We start from the raw sequence: 21,896 nt of genomic DNA on the forward strand, positions 1-21,896 counted from the left end.
GGTTAGCTGAAAACAAGAAAGATCAATTAAACCAGTTGATTGGGGTGAGCCGGTCACATTGAGGTTTGAATGACACTTCAGACAATGTACAGTACGTGAAGAGGTGACCGGTTATTTTGACACACCAGTCACCGGACCGAACCCTGCGGTGCTCACAGCCAATCAGGAGGGAATAGAAGGACAGTGTTAAAGAGTCCAGGGCAAAGGGATTCAAAGGAGAGGTGGACATTAGGGGGACTTTCCCAGTGACCTGTACTTGTGTGGGCCTCATCCTTGATGTGTCCTAACAGGGAAGAAAAAGACAGAGAAAGAGGATTAAAGGAGCAAGAGAATGTGAGAAATCAAAGCTTCCTCTGTTTGATTTTCTTCTTTGACTGCCGCCTTTACATTGTGTCAGGCTGGGAAGGAGAGACAGAGAGAGAGAAAGAGGGAAAGAAAGAAAGACAGAGAGAGAATTAAAGACAGAGAGAGACACAGACAGCGTGTGAGTGACGAGGGGGCCACTTAGCATGAGTGTCACGCCGGTATCACTGGCTCTCCAGAGCGTTCACTTCCTCAGATCGTGTCCAGATAGCGCGTTAGTGCTCAGCAAACACTTAGCAGGTGTTCAGCAAACTCAACTAATGCACAGTCAGCTCCGTCCGATCTACAGAGCAGGGGTGACCAAAGCCTGAAATCACCTCTTCTTCCTCTTTCTCTCCATCCTACCACCTCCTAATAGGAGGCATCTGAGGATGGAGTTTCAGAACCAGAAGGGGGACTAGAAGTGTTTCTGTGACAGTCACACGGTGGAGGAGTAAAGCAGGGCCGTCCAGTTCTAATTTCATCCGCGGGGTGAGGACTGAGGAACAGTCATGGGTACTCCGGTTGATCAGTTTCCATTCAGGGCCGCTCCTGACAATGGAATGACAAGCAGAGGCTCAGGAGTTAACCAATGAAGAAGCTGTGTTATAGGTAGTAGTTTCCAGGTAACCAATCAGGGATAAGAGAGGAGGGATGTGTAGAAGGGATGGAACTAAATCCTAAACAAGCATCAAAAAGACAAATCCGTCCAGTCGGTGGTCACGAGAATCGATTGCATTGGAAAACCTGAGGGTAAAGATATTTCAGCATTGCAAAACTTTGCACCAGGTTAGTGTAGCACATTTTCAGTTGAAATCACTTGGGATAACAAGCATGCTTCACAACAAGTATCACCAAGGTTGGGATCAATTCCACTTTCTAATTTATATGGAATTGACAAACGTGGTGGAGGTGGCGGGCGGCAGGGATATAATGGTCTGGGGAGTACAGTAGGGAAAGACAGAACCTTACCACTTACACCTACTGAGTCCACTGTAAAACAGGATGTCTTTAGGAGGCAGGAGGTACTCAGTAGTACCCATTAGCCAGCCATCATATAAATAAGTCATGACTGACTGGGTGGGGAATGGAAAAGGTGCTCATGTTCCCAAATGAGATGGGAAATGAGAATGACTGAGCCTCCTAGAGACCACATCCTGTTTTACAATGCAGCCCAGACCAGGGCAAAGCACACCAGAGGATCTAGCAGACAAACACAGAGAGCTTAAGAAGTTTACATGGGAGGCTTCCCAACTACGCCCCGGAGTCAGAAAGAGAGCGAGAAAGACAGCCTGTTTGTACCTGAGGTGTGGAATTATGCCACTAAACTACGGCAAAATTGGTGTTAAAATGGTGCCATTGTTAGGATGCTACTCTACTCTCAACTTTAAATGGCATGGGAGAGTTACAGTTTGACAAATATGCACAAGGCCTATCTATGGCCTGCCAAACATCTTAGCTATGTTCCTAGCCTAGTAGAGCCACATAGGGAGTACACTACTCTGTGTTAGTTCACTAAGGTTGCATTCATTAGGAACAAAAACAGCAGAGAACATTTTGTGCCAACTGAATGAAACCCATGTCTTTCCAGGTTACCGGACTGTAACTTACTGCATGTGGATATTTTATTTATTTATTTCACCTTTATTTAACCAGGTAGGCAAGTTGAGAACAAGTTCTCATTTACAATTGCGACCTGGCCAAGATAAAGCAAAGCAGTTCGACACATATAACAACACAGAGTTACACATGGGGTGAAACAAACAGTCAATAATACAGTAGAAAATATGTCTATATACAATGTGAGCAAATGAGGTGAGATAAGGGAGGTAAAGTAAGAAAAAAAGGCCATGGTGGCAAAGTAAATAGAATATAGCAAGTAAAACACTGGAATGGTAGATTTGCAGTGGAAGAATGTGCAAAGTAGAGATTGAAATAATGGAGTGCAAAGGAGCAAAATAAATGAAGTAGGGAAAGAGGTAGTTGTTTGGGCTAAATTATAGATGGGCTATGTACAGGTGCAGTAATCTGTGAGCTGCTCTGACAGCTGGTACTTAAAGCTAGTGAGGGAGATAAGTGTTTCCAGTTTCAGAGATGTTTGTAGTTCGTTCAAGTCATTGGCAGCAGAGAACTGGAAGGAGAGGCGGCCAAAGGAAGAATTGGGTTTGGGGGTGATATACCTGCTGGCTGAAGTGCATGCTACAGGTGGGTGCTGCTATGGTGACCAGCGAGCTGAGATAAGGGGGGACTTTACCTAGCAGGGTCTTGTAGATGACCTGGAGCCAGTGTGTTTGGCGACGAGTAAGAAGCGAGGGCCAGCCAACGAGAGCGTACAGGTCTATATTATTATTAGGTCTATATTATATTATTATATTACGTATATATTCAGGCTAGTTTAACTGAACTCTGCAGACAGTGCAGAGACGCTTATTGCCAGCGATAGAGGAGCAGTTATTCCATCCATAGAGGCAATGTTGGACCTTAGAGTGCAGACTGCAGTCAATGGGGGCCCGAATGGCGACTCTGTTGCCTCTAAACAAGAGTTTTGTTCATTGTCTGTGATCACGCCACTACAGGGAAGGAGAGACGGAGAAGAGGAGGATTTTTGGAGAGATAGCTTATTAAGGTCAGATCCAAAGTTGTCCTATGTGGATTTAGAGAGCCTGGAAGGATGTTACTAGCTAACTGACACTCCACCTACTTAGCTGTACCTTCACTAACAGACAGACCGGAGCAAGATCCTCCAGAAGTCCAGAAAGCAGCTGCAGCAGTAATTGTGACAAACTTCACAGAAAGGGGGAAATTCTAGTGACGAAGCCCAGTTTAAACTAAAGGAGTGAGGAGGAGTCTAATCTAGATCTAATTCTTCTAGAGCGGGTTGGGATGTCTCACTGGGCTTTGAACGAAGATCTAGTTCAATCGAAACCTAAGATCTAGAGGGAGGATGAAGTATAGCAGATATGTAGGAGATAATGTAGGGGATTAAAAAGGCTGGCGTTACAGTACCTGAGAAGCGCTTGCGCTTGCGACATTTAGTTGTAGCATTCGGCTGAAATCCACTCCATTTGAAAAGAAGGGGGAGGTAGAAAGGGGGCAGGTGGGAGAGAACTAACAACCAAGAGACAGTGAGTGATGGACATGACGATGGTGTTTTGTCAGAAAGGGCTACCCACTGCCATCACTGTGACACTGGGGGCATTTGTCAAGCAGCGCCGCTATCAGGTAACCACGCTGGGATTTGTGTGTACAGTACATTAGTCATTGGGTTAGCAGCTGAAAATGTCACATTTTGTTTTTAATAGGAAATAGTTTAGAATCGTACAGCCTAACCATTAATACATAATTTTTTTATGTTTACCCCCTTTTTCGTACAACTCCCGTATCGGCTCGGGAGAGACGAAGGTCAAGAGCCATGCGTCCTCCAAAACACAACACAACCCAACCAAGCAGCACTGCTTCTTAACACAGAGCGCATCCAACCCGGTAGCCAGCCGCACCAATGTGTCGGAGGAAACACCGTGCACCTAGCGACCTGGTCAGCGTGCACTGCGCCCGTCCCGCCACAGGAGTCGCTAGTGCGCAATCAGACAAGGATATTCCTACCGGCCAAACCCTTCATAACCCGGACGACGCTTGGCCAATTGTTCGCCGCCCCATGGACCTCCCGGTTGCGGCCGGCTGCGACAGAGCCTGGGCTCAAACCCAGAGTCTCTGGTTGCACAGCTAGCACTGCTCAGCTAGCGCAGCTAGCACTGCTACCACTGTGGTCTAAGACATCGCCACAGCTAGCACTGCCACCACTGTGGTCTAAGACATCGCCACAGCTAGCACTGCTCAGCTAGCGCAGCTAGTACTGCCACCACCTTGGTCTAAGACATCGCCACAGCTAGCACTGCCACCACTGTGGTCTAAGACATCGCCGCAGCTAGCACTGCCACCACTGTGGTCTAAGACATCGCCTCAGCTAGCACTGCTCAGCTAGCGCAGCTAGTACTGCCACCACTTTGGTCTAAGACATCGCCACAGCTAGCACTGCCACCACTGTGGACTAAGACATCGCCGCAGCTAGCACTGCCACCACTGTGGTCTAAGACATCGCCACAGCTAGCACTGCTCAGCTAGCGCAGCTAGTACTGCCACCACTGTGGTCTAAGACATCACCTCAGCTAGCACTGCTCAGCTAGCGCAGCTAGTACTGCCACCACTTTGGTCTAAGACATCACCTCAGCTAGCACTGCTCAGCTAGCGCAGCTAGTACTGCCACCACTTTGGTCTAAGACATCGCCACAGCTAGCACTGCCGCCACTGTGGTCTAAGACATCACCGCAGCTAGCACTGCCACCACTGTGGTCTAAGACATCGCCACAGCTAGCACTGCCACCACTGTGGTCTAAGACATCGCCACAGCTAGTACTGCCACCACTGTGGTCTAAGACATTGCCACAGCTAGCACTGCTCAGCTACCGCAGCTAGTACTGCCACCACTTTGGTCTAAGACATCACCACAGCTAGCACTGCCACCACTGTGGTCTAAGACATCACCTCAGCTAGCACTGCTCAGCTAGCGCAGCTAGTACTGCCACCACTTTGGTCTAAGACATCGCCACAGCTAGCACTGCCACCACTGTGGTCTAAGACATCGCCGCAGCGAGCACTGCCACCACTGTGGTCTAAGACATCGCCACAGCTAGCACTGCTCAGCTAGCGCAGCTAGTACTGCCACCACTGTGGTCTAAGACATCGCCACAGCTAGCACTGCCACCACTGTGGTCTAAGACATCGCCACAGCTAGCACTGCTCAGCTAGCGCAGCTAGTACTGCCACCACTGTGGTCTAAGACATTGCCACAGCTAACACTGCTCAGCGAGCGCAGCTAGTACTGCCACCACTGTGGTCTAAGACATCGCCACAGCAAGCACTGCCACCACTGTGGTCTAAGACATCGCCACAGCTAGCACTGCCACCACTATGGTCTAAGACATCGCCACAGCTAGCACTGCCACCACTATGGTCTAAGACATCGCCACAGCTAGCACTGCCACCACTGTGGCCTAAGACATCGCCACAGCTAGCACTGCCACCACTGTGGTCTAAGACATCGCCACAGCTAGCACTGCCACCACTATGGTCTAAGACATCGCCACAGCTAGCACTGCCACCACTGTGGTCTAAGACATCGCCACAGCTAGCACTGCCACCACTATGGTCTAAGACATCGCCACAGCTAGTACTGCCACCACTGTGGTCTAAGACATTGCCACAGCTGGCACTGCTCAGCTAGCGCAGCTAGTACTGCCACCACTTTGGTCTAAGACATCGCCACAGCTAGCACTGCCACCACTGTGGTCTAAGACATCGCCACAGCTAGCACTGCTCAGCTAGCGCAGCTAGTACTGCCACCACTGTGGTCTAAGACATTGCCACAGCTAGCACTGCTCAGCTACCGCAGCTAGTACTGCCACCACTTTGGTCTAAGACATCGCCACAGCTAGCACTGCCACCACTGTGGTCTAAGACATCACCTCAGCTAGCACTGCTCAGCTAGTGCAGCTAGTACTGCCACCACTTTGGTCTAAGACATCGCCACAGCTAGCACTGCCACCACTGTGGTCTAAGACATCGCCGCAGCGAGCACTGCCACCACTGTGGTCTAAGACATCGCCACAGCTAGCACTGCTCAGCTAGCGCAGCTAGTACTGCCACCACTTTGGTCTAAGACATCGCCACAGCTAGCACTGCCACCACTGTGGTCTAAGACATTGCCGCAGCTAGCACTGCTCAGCTAGCGCAGCTAGCACTGCCACCACTGTGGTCTAAGACATCGCCACAGCTAGCACTGCCACCACTGTGGTCTAAGACATCGCCACAGCTAGCACTGCTCAGCTAGCGCAGCTAGTACTGCCACCACTGTGGTCTAAGACATTGCCACAGCTAACACTGCTCAGCGAGCGCAGCTAGTACTGCCACCACTGTGGTCTAAGACATCGCCACAGCAAGCACTGCCACCACTGTGGTCTAAGACATCGCCACAGCTAGCACTGCCACCACTATGGTCTAAGACATCGCCACAGCTAGCACTGCCACCACTATGGTCTAAGACATCGCCACAGCTAGCACTGCCACCACTGTGGCCTAAGACATCGCCACAGCTAGCACTGCCACCACTGTGGTCTAAGACATCGCCACAGCTAGCACTGCCACCACTATGGTCTAAGACATCGCCACAGCTAGCACTGCCACCACTGTGGTCTAAGACATCGCCACAGCTAGCACTGCCACCACTATGGTCTAAGACATCGCCACAGCTAGCACTGCCACCACTGTGGCCTAAGACATCGCCACAGCTAGCACTGCCACCACTATGGTCTAAGACATCGCCACAGCTAGCACTGCCACCACTGTGGTCTAAGACATCGCCACAGCTAGCACTGCCACCACTGTGGTCTAAGACATCGCCACAGCTAGCACTGCTCAGCTAGCGCAGCTAGTACTGCCACCACTGTGGTCTAAGACATCGCCACAGCTAGCACTGCCACCACTGTGGCCTAAGACATCGCCACAGCTAGCACTGCATCGCCTTAGACCACTCCGCCACCCGGGAGCTTGGTTCAACTGATAGGCAAAGTAGTTCATTTGAATAAAACCTGTTCTTACTGTATGTCTACACATGGTTCTTCATTGTTGTGACATAACTAACGTGGCAATATTCGCTTTTAGACACAATCTTGAGCTGAAAGTGACCATTGAAACCCAGCTGCAGCGCTACTTGACACATGCCAGAGAAGACGGGGTAACACCTGAATCATACTTAACATATACAAACTTTATAATTGTTTTACTGTCTTCAGGCTACTCAGTGTGGACTACATTACAATGTGCTGTAATAAACAGATATGTTTTGAAATCTTTTATACAAAACAGAGAATTACTGTTTGCCTTATACCAAATGGCTGGTCAATGGAGGCTACGTGACAATAATATACAACATAACATATTAAGAGTGATACAGGGATAGATTGTCATACAGTAGCTACACGTTAAGGCACTTACATTACACATGAAACAGTACATCATAATATTATTACACCACTGTGCATCACCAAAAGGAAATGTATAATACCGCCATACAGCAATATTACAATGTACGTGTGTGTGTGTAGCATGTGTGTAAGTGTAACGTTTCCCATCCGTTATATAAGTATGCATGTCTGTACCTTGGTGTGTCTCTTCACAGTGCCCGCTGTTCCATAAGATGTTTATTTTCATCTTTTTATCTGATTCTACTGCTTGCATCGGCTACCTGATGTGGAATACAGTTCCATGCAGTCATGGCTCTATGTAGCACTGTGTGCCTCCCATAGTCTGTTCTGGACTTGGGGACTGTGAAGAGACTTCGGGTGGCATGTCTTGTGGAGTATCTTGTCAGACAGGTCAGGTACAAATTGCAAAACAACTTTCTTACATCACCTTTAAAGTATGCACCTGATTTCTTCTTGGAGAGTTAAAGGAAAAAAGCCAGACTTAACAGCTTAATATTTCAAGAGGAATTCCTAATTATCCCAAAGTGAGTGGGCTTCCTTCAGAGAGCAGTTTCGTAGAACTAGCCTGTCTTACAGCTTTCTTTTTCCTTTGCTCATGTTTTCCCCCAAAAAACAGATTCTCTTCCAGGTGGACTGAGGAGCTAAATTATTTAAGTGTCAGAAAGACTTCAGGGAAGGATGTCCATTACTCAGAAAAAAGAAGAGAAACATTTCTGAGAACCCTAAAGGTAGTTGCCCTCTAATATTTACTAAAAGGAAAGAAACGGCTCTCTCCCTCTCCCACACACACTGGCCATAAAGTAACCCCTCCTCTCTCTCTCTTTCACTCTCAAACAACACTCAGTAAACCAACTCTGCCCCCTCTCTCACACACACACCTTTCCCTAACATTACATGACATACGTTGATTTCACGCACAATAACAACCTGACGACTGCTATCAAGTAACCAGGGTTTCATCCAGAGACATGTCCTCCCGTTAGACCAGTGTGTCATCATATAGCCTGTCTGTCGTCAGAGGATAGCCTGAGACTCAGTCCTGACCAGTGCAGTGACCAGGACATTGGGACTGTTCCCCGTTCTACAAGCACCATTCACCCCTGTCACGCTGAGTCATATCACATGACCTAGGCCTCGGCCTCACCCTGCAGCAGAGTTCTGTTTGTGGACCCTACTGTTGGAAGGGAGTAAGTTGCCTGAGCTGACTGAGCTGGAGGCTGGGTTTGTGTTTAAGGACAGTTAGTCAACACAATGGTGTTCATATTAAACCTGAGCTGGGAGCTCAGCTGGTCATAAAGGTATGATGCTGTGCTGTGAAGGCTTTCATATTTCACAATTATTCACATCTATAAATAGGTCAATCAAGACTACCCAGATGCAAGCAAGTTGTCAAAGGTGAGTTGTGTAGGGAGAGAGGAATAGAGAGAGCGAGCACTGTACTACCATATGGCCACCCTCTGAGGGTCTGGTGACAGACACATGAATCAGCTGCTCCATCTGGAACCACATCAATACAACAGTTTCACAACAGGCTTTATATCCTGCTTATGATTAATACTAACACAGCATTAATACATCTGACTTATTTTCTGCCCTGTCATAGGCTATGCTTGGGTTCAGGGGTTCAATGCTGTATACTTCTGGATGTTGACAGTTGCAGATGATATGACAGTGCTACGAAGTACAAGAGATTGCATTTTGACGTGGCCTGCTCGGAGCTTGGTATGGCCTAACTATTAAATGTAGGTCCATTGGTGGAGTGGAATGGCATGGCATTCCAGATGACATATTAGATTAGAGCTCGTCTGCTCCGCTTGGAGCTTTGGATTTAATCCTCCAGGGGAAAGACCAGCACTGCAGATGCAACACTACAAATGTACTGCACTTTAATTAAACTATGTTTGACAACTTGAGTCTGACAACCTTATGATTACATTTTGTATTGTTTATTTTGAATGGTAGCCCTTCTAGTTATTGAATGCGTATGGTCAATGTACATGTCATAGTGTGCCATGATGAATGTCCTGTGGTGTAGGCTAGAGCTGTGACATGACATTATGTGGTGTTATGACCTGTGTGAGTTGACACATGACCCTTTGTGTCTGTGGGGCTTTGCTTTGCTCTGGCCCTCCATGAGCCTGACAGACTGGAATACTCCCCACCGTCATGAGCCCTGGCCCAGCCCCTAGCCGGCCGACAGGCAAATAGCTCTCCTGCCTCAAACACACCCTCATGATACTCTCACATAGGCTTTACACACAGTCCCTTCACACACTCACATTTCTCTGTTGCCATCATCAGCAACCACTCCAAAAACACATGCAGGCAGATAGCCACAGTACACACACATTCTTACTATATTGTTCCATACACAGCATAGTGAGCACACAGTCTCCCTTAGTGACACACAGGCAGGGCATGTTTAAACAGGTCTTCCAAATCCTGAAAGGGGAGCTATCAGGGCCACCTTGCTATTAACACCCCCCTGCTCCATAGTTGGTGTATTCACAGTGAGAGGGTCAACCTCAATGGACTTTTCTCTGGAGGTGCCATTTCAGTCACATATCTATATCATGTGACCCAGCCTATCGCCAGCTTCAGGAGCTGCTGAAATCATCATTAAACCCTCCACAGTACAGCTGCTATGCGGGTCACCATCTGTGGCCACTGTCAATTGATCATGGCTAGGAGGGATCCAGCTTTTGTCAAATTAACATCAGATTTTACTTTTCATAGCAGGTTAGGAGAATTAGGTTAAGGTTAGGAAAAGGGTTAGTTTTAGCTAAAATAAAATAAAAATCTAACTTTTGACATTCATTTGACAACAGCTGGATCCCTTTCTAGCCATGACCCTGTCAATATTCCTCCTCAAATTAGGCAGCGATGGCAGCCATTAACTGCAAAGAAAGTGGCAAACTGTCACTGTCACTCTTGGCCAAAGAAGCCTGATGAGGAATGAGGAACCTTTCAATATATTTTCCCCCTCCATTTTTAATAACAATGAACAGTGACTGAATATCTCTATGAAATGACATGCCATTCCACATCCTCTACCCCTGTTAGACTGAGACAGCAGCAGCAGCAGCAGTAACCTAGGGCAGGAGAGGACTCCACTCACACAGGTCATCCTGCCTGTATCATGATCAACCCATGCCTACATAACATGCCTGCAATGCATGCCCCACCATATGCTTTCTGCTCCATTAGTCTGAGATGGCTGCTGGGGCTTCAGGGCCAGAGAGGCAGGGAGGGAAACAGGGAGGAGAAGGGAGAGGAATGTTGAGAGAAAGAGGGAAAGGGTGATGAGTTAGAGAGAAAGAGGGGGGAGGAAGGGTGAGAGAGAAAGACAGAGTTTGGAGGGAGAATGATGGGAAGAGGAGTGAAGGAGAGAGAAAGAGGGGGAGAGCGAGAGAGTACTGCAGTATTTTCAAAGCACAGCTTGCTCTGTGTTGTGTACTGTGCTAAAGTGGCTCAAGGTGCTTTACAACAGTGTGTGAAGCCCGGAGGGTTCGCATTATAAAGGAAGCACACTAAAAATGTGACTCAAACGGATGATAATGAATATTAAGATGTAAGGCTTTTAAGATGCAATCATTATTTAGTATATATCAGCATGGACACTGATAACAAGATTGTCAGTCTTCAACAATGTTCAGTGTAGCATAGCAAAAACTAAGAGAAGTTCAGTAAGCTATAATAGACTTCACTACACAGGGTATTAACCGGCTTTTTCAGAACGTGTCAACAGTTTGAAGTGTCAATCTCGAGAAGAGTGAATCCTCGTATGAATGAATCCATCCAACTGATTTGGTGAAGTGATAGGACAGAACAGAGTAGTGTCGTATTCTCTCAGAAGAGGTGACTCAGAATGGAAAGGATGTGGGATGTGCTTCCAGAGGGGGATTTGGAAATGGCTGGGTTGTTGGTAGTTACGTGAAGGTGACACAACCCTTGGTATAACCCTGGAACCCATTTCAAACACTCAGTCTGTGATTTGATTAGGATGTGTGTCCTCTGTGCGTGTGTAGACTGCTGGAAGGCAACCTCCAGTAGCCAGCCAGTCTACAGATGACACTATTTACGGTCCCCTATAGCTCTTGAATGGTGAGAAGAGACTGTCCTTGAATGAATGAACAGAGTGTACTGTTGGAGGAATTCAGAACACAGAATAGATGCTAGAACAGGGACCCATTCAAGGACTAAACTTATTTTGATTAACAGTTAATCAGAGCAAGTCATGACCATATACAATGAGGGGTTAATGTGTGCAAACACTGTGTTATGGTCCAATACAGAGTGCCATTGTGACTGAGGAGATGGCGCTGGCCTTCGTTGGAAGGAAAGCAGCACTTGTTCTCAGTTCAAGATATAAGTTTTGTCTTCAGACTTAGCTTGACCTGTCAAGATGATTTCTCATACACATACACTACCGTTCAAAAGTGTGGGGTCACAGAAATGTCCTTGTTTTTGAAAGAAAAGCACATTTTTTGTCCATTAAAATAACGTAAAATTGATCAGACATACAGTGTAGATATTGTTAATGTTGTAAATGACTATTGTAGCTGGAAACGGCTGATTATTTTATGGAATATCTACATAGGCATACAGAGGCCTATTATCAGCAACCATTCACTTCTGTGTTCCAATGGCAGGTTGTGTTAGCTAATCCAAGTTTACCATTTTAAAAGGCTAATTGATCATTAGAAAAACTTTCTGCAATTATGGTAGCACAGCTGAAAACTGTTGTTCTAATTAAAGAAGCAATACAACTGGCCATCTTTAGACTAGTTGAGTATCTGGAGCATCAGCATTTGTGGGTTCGATTACAGGCTCAAAATGTCCGGAAACAAATAACTTTCTTCTGAAACTCATCAGTCTATTATTGTTCTGAGAAATGAAGGCTATTCCATGTGAGAAATTTCCAAGAAACTGAAGATCTCGTGCAACGCTGTGTACTACTCCCTTCACAGAACAGTGCAAACTGGCTCTAACCAGAAAAGAAAGAGTGGGAGGCCACGGTGCACAACTGAGCAAGAGGACAAGTACATTAGTGTCTAGTTTTAGAAACAGATGCCTCACAAGTGCTCAACTGGCAGCTTCATTAAATAGTACCCGCAAAACACCAGTCTCAACGTCAACAGAAAAACTGAAAAGATGCTGGAGGAGTGCTTGACGCCATCTGTCAAGCATGTTGGATGCACTGTGATGGCCTGGGTGTGCTTTGGTGGTGTAAAAGTGGGAGATTTGTGCATGGTAAAAGGGATCTTGAAGAAGGAAGGCTATCACTTTGGGTATTTCTATGTTTCGGCCGAGTATGGTTCTCAATCAGAGGCAGGTGTCATTAGTTGTCTCTGATTGAGAATCATACTTAGGTAGCCTGGGTTGCACTGTTTGTTTGTGGGTGATTGTCTATGTTGATTGCTTGTTTCAGCACAGTTCGCATTAGCTTCACGGTTGTTATTTCATTTATTGTTTTTGTATAGTGTTTCAGTTTTCAGTGTTTTCTTTATTAAAATTAATTATGAACACATACAGTGCCTTGTGAAAGTATTCGGCCCCCTTGAACTTTGCGACCTTTTGCCACATTTCAGGCTTCAAACATAAAGATATAAAACTGTATTTTTTTGTGAAGAATCAACAACAAGTGGGACACAATCATGAAGTGGAACGACATTTATTGTATATTTCAAACTTTTTTAACAAAACAAAACTGAAAAATTGGGCGTGCAAAATTATTCAGCCCCCTTAAGTTAATACTTTGTATCGCCACCTTTTGCTGCGATTACAGCTGTAAGTCGCTTGGGGTATGTCTCTATCAGTTTTGCACATCGAGAGACTGACATTTTTTCCCATTTCCTCCTTGCAAAACAGCTCGAGCTCAGTGAGGTTGGATGGAGAGCATTTGTGAACAGCAGTTTTCAGTTCTTTCCACAGATTCTCGATTGGATTCAGGTCTGGACTTTGACTTGGCCATTCTAACACCTGGATATGTTTATTTTTGAACCATTCCATTGTAGCTTTTGCTTTATGTTTTGGATCATTGTCTTGTTGGAAGACAAATCTCCGTCCCAGTCTCAGGTCTTTTGCAGACTCCATCAGGTTTTCTTACAGAATGGTCCTGTATTTGGCTCCATCCATCTTCCCATCAATTTTAACCATCTTCCCTGTCCCTGCTGAAGAAAAGCAGGCCCAAACCATGATGCTGACACCACCATGTTTGACAGTGGGGATGATGGGTTCAGTGTGATGAGCTGTGTTGCTTTTACGCCAAACATAACGTGTTGCATTGTTGCCAAAAAGTTCAATTTTAGTTTCATCTGACCAGAGCACCTTCTTCCACATGTTTGGTGCGTCTCCCAGGTGGCTTGTGGCAAACGTTAAATGACACTTTTTATGGATATCTTTAAGAAATGGCTTTCTTCTTGCCACTCTTCCATAAAGGCCAGATTTGTGCAATATACGACTGATTGTTGTCCTATGGACAGAGTCTCCCACCTCAGCTGTAGATCTCTGCAGTTCATCCAGAGTGATCATGGGCCTCTTGGCTGCATCTCTGATCAGTCTTCTCCTTGTATGAGCTGAAAGTTTAGAGGGACGGCCAGGTCTTGGTAGATTTGCAGTGGTCTGATACTCCTCCATTTCAATATTATCGCTTGCACAGTGCATCTTGGGATGTTTAAAGCTTGGGAAATCTTTTTGTATCCAAATCTGGCTTTAAACTTCTTCACAACAGTATCTCGGACCTGCCTGGTGTGTTCCTTGTTCTTCATGATGCTCTCTGCGCTTTTAACGGACCTCTGAGACTATCACAGTGCAGGTGCATTTATACGGAGACTTGATTACACACAGGTGGATTGTATTTATCATCATTTGTCATTTAGGTCAACATTGGATCATTCAGAGATCCTCACTGAACTTCTGGAGAGAGTTTGCTGCACTGAAATTAAAGGGGCTGAATAATTTTGCACGCCCAATTTTTCCGTTTTTGGTTTGTTAAAAAAGTTTGAAATTTCCAATAAATGTCGTTCCACTTCATGATTGTGCCCCACTTGTTGTTGATTCTTCACAAAAAAAATACAGTTTTATATCTTTACGTTTGAAGTCTGAAATGTGGCAAAAGTTCGCAAAGTTCAAGGGGGCCGAAAACTTTCGCAAGGCACTGTACGACGCTGCATTTTGGTCCTCCGATCCTTCTTGCCTCTCCTCTTCAGATAAAGAGGAGGACGACCGTGACAGAATCACCCACCAACCAAGGACCAAGCGGCGTGGTTAAGGACAGCAGCGGCAGCAGCAACAACAGCGGCCAGCATCACAGGACTCCTGGACATGGGAGGAGATATTGAACAGAGAGGGACACTGGGCACAGGCTGGGGAATATCGCCGACCCAAAGCAGAGCTGGAGGCAGCGAAAGCTGAGCGGCGGCGATATGAGGAGGCAGCACGGTAGCACGACAGGTACGCGAGGCAGCCCCAAAAAATGTTTTGGGGGAGGCAGACGAGGTGTGGCGCTAAGCCAAGTAGCAGACCTGACCTCACTCCTCGTGCAGCGCGTTACTGGGCAGGCACCGTGTTATGCGATTAAGCGCACGGTGTCGCCAGTATGTCGCCAGTACGTGCCCATAGCCCGGTGCGTTTTAGGGCAGCCCCCCGAAAGTGCCATGCGAGTGTGGGCATCGAGCCAGGGCATATGGTGCCTGCTCAGCGTGTCTGATCGCCGGTGCGCAGTTTTGGTCCAGGGTATCCTGCGCCGGCTCTGCGTACTGTGTCTCCGGGGCCTGGGAGGGTGCAGTGAGTCCTCTGCCAGCGCTCAATTCGTGTCGGGCAAATGTGGGAGTGGAGCCTAAGGGAGAGGTGCACATAGTAGGCACTAGATCTTCAGTGCTTACCCACAGCCCGGTTCAACCTGTGCCTGCACTCTGGAGGGTCCGGGCTAGAGTAGTGATCCAGCCTGGGGGATTGGTGCCAAGGCTGCACACCAGAGCTCCAGTGCTCCCCCACAGCCCGGTCCTTCAGGTGCCTCCTCCTAACACTAAGCCTCCTGTAGGTGTCCCCAGCCTGGTGGGTCCTGTGGCTGTCTCTCTGTCTCCTCCCTACAGGCGCTCCCGCCTGTCCGGCGATGCCGGAGTCTCCTGCGTGTCCGGCGCTGCCGGAGTCTCCCACCTATCCGGTGCTGCCGGAGTCTGAGGCGCCAGAGCCCCTCTGTCCCGAGCTTCCTCCCCTCTGTCCTGAGCTTCCGCCCCTCTGTCCCGAGTTTACGCCCCTCTGTCCCGAGCTTACGCCCCTCTGTCCCGAGCTGCCCCTCTGTCCAGTGGGGTCATTTAGTGGGGTCGCCGTGGTTTTTATTTTTATTTATTTATTTCACCTTTATTTAACCAGGCAGGCAAGTTGAGAACAAGTTCTCATTTACAATTGCGACCTGGCCAAGATAAAGCAAAGCAGTTCGACACATACAACGACACAGAGTTACACATGGAGCAAAACAAACATACAGTCAATAATACAGTATAAACAAGTCTATATACGATGTGAGCAAATGAGGTGAGATAAGGGAGGTAAAGGCAAAAAAGGCCATGGTGGCAAAGTAAATACAATATAGCAAGTAAAACACTGGAATGGTAGATTTGCAATGGAAGAATGTGCAAAGTAGAAATAAAAATAATGGGGTGCAAAGGAGCAAAATAAATAAATAAAATACAGTAGGGAAAGAGGTAGTTGTTTGGGCTAAAATATAGGTGGGCTATGTACAGGTGCAGTAATCTGTGAGCTGCTCTGACAGTTGGTGCTTAAAGCTAGTGAGGGAGATAAGTGTTTCCAGTTTCAGTGCTTTTTGTATTTTGTTCCAGTCATTGGTAGCAGAGAACTGGAAGGAGAGGCGGCCAAAGAAAGAATTGGTTTTGGGGGTGACTAGAGAGATATACCTGCTGGAGCGTGTGCTACAGGTGGGAGATGCTATGGTGACCAGCAAGCTGAGATAAGGGGGGACTTTACCTAGCAGGGTCTTGTAGATGACATGGAGCCAGTGGGTTTGGCGACGAGTATGAAGCGAGGGCCAGCCAACGAGAGCGTACAGGTCGCAATGGTGGGTAGTATATGGGGATTTGGTGACAAAACGGATTGCACTGTGATAGACTGCATCCAATTTGTTGAGTAGGGTATTGGAGGCTATTTTGTAAATGACATCGCCAAAGTCGAGGATTGGTAGGATGGTCAGTTTTACAAGGGTATGTTTGGCAGCATGAGTGAAGGATGCTTTGTTGCGAAATAGGAAGCCAATTCTAGATTTAACTTTGGATTGGAGATATTTGATATGGGTCTGTGTCACGTAGAGTAGGCCAGAAGGCTAAACTGGATAACCTAACCTCTATCAAAATAAAAAGATGGCGGAACCGCAAAAGTTCTTCTGTGCAAAGGTGTTTATTTACAAGTGAATTCCGGAACAAAAAAACAACAGTACTGCCATCAACGACTACCTTATGGGACAGCTTAAAAACAATGCTGCCCCATCCACAGCTCAATCCAAACTGCCTCTAGAGACTGGAGGAGAGGCTCCTTTTGTAGGGCTAGCCCCTCCCCTCGGAACAATTAACCCTAATTAATTCATCAATTAACAATACAAACCGACATTTTCCATGAACTAAACATACTAAAGGACATACATTGCAACACGGTTTTAAACAATATCACAACATAACATTTACAACATTACATCACTACTGACAATATCTTTCAATATGCCCATATGCATTAATGAGCCATTTGGGACAGGCACTATAAAGCCAACCCAATTCCCTTAGCTCGGGTCCTTTTCCAGCATACCCGGAAGCTACAGAGATGGAGAGAGAGGAACAGAACAAACAAACAATGCGCTCATCCACAACATTGATAAGTACAATAATTATTGTATCTCTCAAATATGAACATTGACAAGTGTGAAATGCATGCACCAAGACAGAAGTTAATTTGTGTGTCGACCCACATTGTTAACTTATCTTATAATGGCACAGGGAGGAGTGATGAATATGTGTGTGCGTTAAAGAACCAAATGCTGCCCGCGGCCAGTGACGGACTTCTACGTCACATTACCTTCCTCCTCTCCTGAAGCGACCATGTTCGGGAGCCTTGATAGGTAGTCCGCAGTAACGTTCTCTTTTCCTGCCTTGTGACGGACACAGAACCTGAAGGGCTGGAGCTCCAGATACCACCTGGTCACACGAGAATTCCGGTCCTTCATGGTCTGGATCCAGGTCAGTGCTCTGTGGTCCGTGTGCAGGTCAAATTCCCTCCCAAGAAGGTAGTAACGGAGGCTATCTAGGGCCCACTTTATAGCCAGGCACTCCTTTTCGATTGTAGAATACCTGGTTTCCCTGGGCAACAGCTTCCGACTCAGGTACAGCACAGGAAGCTCTTCTCCTGGCTCCCCTTGGGCCAGTACAGCTCCAATTCCTACAGCTGAAGCGTCCACCTGCACGAGAAATCTCTTCTGAAAATCTGGGGTCTGGAGAACAGGGAATGAGCACAGTTGTTTTTTCAGTGTCATGAATGCTTCCTCACACTCCTCAGTCCACTTCACAGGGTTGCTGGCCCCCTTCGAAGTGAGGTTGGTCAGAGGGACAGCGATGGTCGAAAACTGTGGAATGAATCTCCGGTACCACCCTGCCAGACCTAGGAAGGACTTCACCTGTGTCTTGGTTCTGGGTCGAGGGCTATTCCTGATGGACTCCACTTTCTCCACCTGAGGCCGAACTTCACCCTTACCCAGCTGGTAACCCAGGTACTTTGTCTCCTGTTTCGCCCACTCACACTTCAGGAGGTTAAGCGTGAGGCCTGCTTCATGGATCTTCCCCAGGCCTCTGCTAAGATGCTGTATGTGCTCCTCCCAGGAGTGGCTGTAGATCACCACGTCGTCCAAGTAAGCAGCACAGTAATCGTCACAGTCCTGGAGGACCTTGTCCATCAGCCTCCGGAAAGTCGCAGGGGCCCCATGAAGGCCAAACGGCATGACCTTGAACTGGAACAGGCCCATTGGCGTCCGGAATGCAGTGTAGGCCTTGGATTGTTCATCCAGGGGCACCTGCCAGTACCCTTTGCAGAGATCCAATGTGGTGATGTAATGAGCTCTACCTATTCTCTCCAGTAAGTCGTCAATGCGGGGCATGGGATAGGCATCAAACTGGGAGATGGCATTCACCTTACGGAAGTCCATGCAGACGCGCAAAGAGCCATCCTTCTTTGGGACAATGACAATAGGGCTGCTCCATTCACTTGAAGATGGCTCGACAACATCCATCTCCATCATGGTGTGGACCTCTTCCTTGAGGGCTACCACCAGCCTCTCAGGTACACGGTAAGGATGCTGGCGGACAGGGTTCTGGCCAGGTTTCAAACGAATGACGTGTTCTAGGACTTTGGTTCTTCCTGGTCTCTGACTGAAGAGGACCGGATACTTGCCAAACAGCTGCTTCAGCTCATCTTGCTTGTCTTCTTCCAGGTGAGCCAGTATTTCTGCTCGTTCTTTCCATGCCTCTGTGACCCCATCCGACTCATCCTCTTCTACTCTGCGGACCAGAAAGGACTTTCCTTTGGAGAGTTCCTCTTTCTCCTCCCAGGCCTTGAGAAGGTTCACATGGTAGGTTTGCTTCTTCTTACCCTTGTCCGGGTGCAGCACCTCGTAGGTCACTGGGCCCATCTTCCTCCCGATTAGGTACGGTCCTTGCCATTGCGCAAGGAGCTTGCTGGTAGACGAGGGAAGGAGGAGCAGGACTTTCTGTCCTGGCTCAAACTCTGTGGCGAGCGTGCTGGTCATAGCCTCTCTTCTGGGCCTTCTGGGCTTGCTGAAGGTTTGCTCTAGCTTCCTCTTGGTACCGTTCCAACCTGTCTCGCATCTGGAGGACATACTGGACAATCCCCTGTCCTGAGGTAGCTACTGGGGAACCTTCCCAGCACTTCTTCAGCAGGTCCAGTGGTCCTTGCACTGGCCATCCATAGAGGAGTTTGAATGGCGAGAAACCTGTCGATGCCTGAGGCACCTCCCTGTAAGCAAAAAGCAGAAAGGGTAACCACTTATCCCAGTCTTTACCAGTGTCAGCCACAAACTTCCTCAGCATGTTCTTGAGCGTTTGATTGAATCTCTCTACGAGCCCATCCGTTTGGGGATGGTAGGGAGTAGTCCTCAAGCCTTTAATGCCCAGCTGTCGGTGGAGTTGAACCATCAGTCGCGAGGTGAAGTTTGTCCCTTGGTCCGTCAGGATTTCATCTGGGATTCCTACACGAGAGAAGAGCTGAACAAGAGCACTGGTTATTTTTGGAGTGGTTATGGAACGGAGTGGGAAGGCTTCTGGGAACCGGGTGGCATAGTCACAGATCACCAATATATACTTGTAACCTGCACTACTCTTCTCCAAGGGTCCAACAATGTCCATTGCAATTCTCTTGAATGGGGTAGAGATAACTGGCAGTGAACATAGAGGAGCCCGTTCAGACCTACGGACAGCACTGGTTTTCTGGCACGTGGGGCATGATTTGCAGTATTTTTGTACATCAGTATACATGGAGGGCCAAAAGAAACGGGAGCCTAGCCTAAGATAGGTCTTATGTTGCCCTAGATGGCCTGCCTATGGAACTGTATGTGCAAGGTTGAGAACAAGTGGTCTACAGGTAGATGGCACCACCAACTTCCTGCTATCTGCCTCTGACCCAAGGTAGAGTATGTGGTTGTCTACTGTGTAAATCCCCCCACATGAAGATTGACTGTCCCCAGCTAAGGCCTTGTCAAACAAACATTTCAAGGTTGTGTCAGACTTCTGCAGTGTAGCAAAATTTTGTGGAACATCCCATTGCACCTCTAACCCAGACACATCAGCAACAGGTACAGGGGTTCCCACATACTTCTCAAGACGCCGCTGGCGGCGTGACTTTCTGGGCCCTTTGGTTCCCCCTCGCACAGACTATCACACAAGTCAGGCAGAGGTTGTAAACCAGCTTTGGCCTGGGCACGAGTGACAACTGAACATGCCATCTGAACATCAGACTGGCAAACTGACTGCCCATATAGCTGACCCCCCACACTTCCCAACAGATCAGAGAGTACAGGCACATCCCTCCCCAAAATCATCTCAAAAGGTAGCTTCTCCATTACCCCAACTTTGAGGAGGTATTTCTGACCCTGAATCTCAACTGTGAGCTCAGCTGTGGGCTGCTGTGACTGGTCACCATGGACACATTGGATCAGTGTCTGATGACCATAATCAATGTCATTAACAGGTACATTACCTTTTCTGATCAATGATAGGGAACTGCCGGTGTCAATTATTGCAGTAATACTTTTACCATTCACTTTTACAGGTACCAAGCATGACTCTTCCCGAGTCTGTCTATTCTGAACACCATCCCCCTCTCTGGGTACATAACAGTAACCTGAGAGCTTGGATTTACGTAGCGGACACATTGAAGCTTTGTGCCCCTGCTGCCGGCAGTAAAAACAGGTCAGACCCCTCCCATCAGAGCAAACTGCATGATCCCTTACCTCCCTCCCAGACACATAACCCCCAGAGTTACCTCCACCATCTCTGGTGTTTCTGATGCCCCTTGTGTCTCTGAGACTCCTTGGAGCGGGTGCTGCAGGTTGTGGTGGGCCCCCTTTACGTGCATTAAGATACTGCAGTGCAAGCTTGGCCGCCATAAGCCCGTCCTTGGGCTCGTGCTCTCGGACCCAGGTTCGAATGTCGTGTGGTAGAACCTGTAGAAGTTGCTCGAGGATGATGACCTCCCCGATTTCGTCCTGTGTCTTCTCCCCCGGTCGAACCCATCGTCGGTAGAGACCATTGAGGCGGTGGTACTTCTCTGTCGGCGACTCACCCGATGGCGTTGATGCAGCTCTGAAGCGTTGACGGTAGGTTTCCGGTGAGATGTCAAACTTCACCAGCAGCGCTTCCTTCAAGCCCTTGTAGACATTGGACAGCCCCTCATCCATTGCTGTGTAAGCCTCTAAGGCCTTGCCCGTGAGCAATGGGACAAGCCTGCAGGCCCACTCTACCTCAGGCCACTGCCACGTCTTAGCCATGCGCTCAAACCTCAGCAGGTAGTTTTCAATGTCCTCCCCTGCTGGTATGAGGGCATCTCTGGCTCCTTCCTCAGGAATGCTGGAAGATGGACGTTAACACTGCTGGACTGGTCTCCTGGTGCTGGCCTCATTACTGCTTGGGGTGCCTGCTGTGGAGTTGAAGTCCCTGCTGCATCGAGCCTTTGTCGTCCTGGTGTTGGAAGACCCAATCTTGGGCTCTCACTGACGAGTTCCGCCTGGTGGGGAGCTGTGAGGATAGATTGGCGTAGGCCACGTAACTCCTGCTTGAGGTCTTCATCCCTCCTCTCAAGGCAGGTGAAAAGTTGCTGAATAAGGGTTACCATGGTTGGGTGTGGTTCTGGTCCCCCAACTGCTCCTTCAGTCAGCAGCTCACCCAGTTCTGGTTGTCTTTGGCCCCGCGGTCGGGCTCCTAGTTTCTCATACTTGACCTCTTC

The 21,896-nt window shown here is 47.9% G+C and overlaps 1 pseudogene; it reads right to left on the reverse strand.

Moving 5' to 3' along the window:
• Positions 1 to 21,896, reverse strand: part of LOC135527167 (phospholipase DDHD1-like) — an 89,412-nt pseudogene that overhangs the window by 22,907 nt on the left and 44,609 nt on the right.

Source organism: Oncorhynchus masou, chromosome 32, assembly GCF_036934945.1.
Source record: "Oncorhynchus masou masou isolate Uvic2021 chromosome 32, UVic_Omas_1.1, whole genome shotgun sequence".
NCBI classification, from domain to species: domain Eukaryota; kingdom Metazoa; phylum Chordata; class Actinopteri; order Salmoniformes; family Salmonidae; genus Oncorhynchus; species Oncorhynchus masou.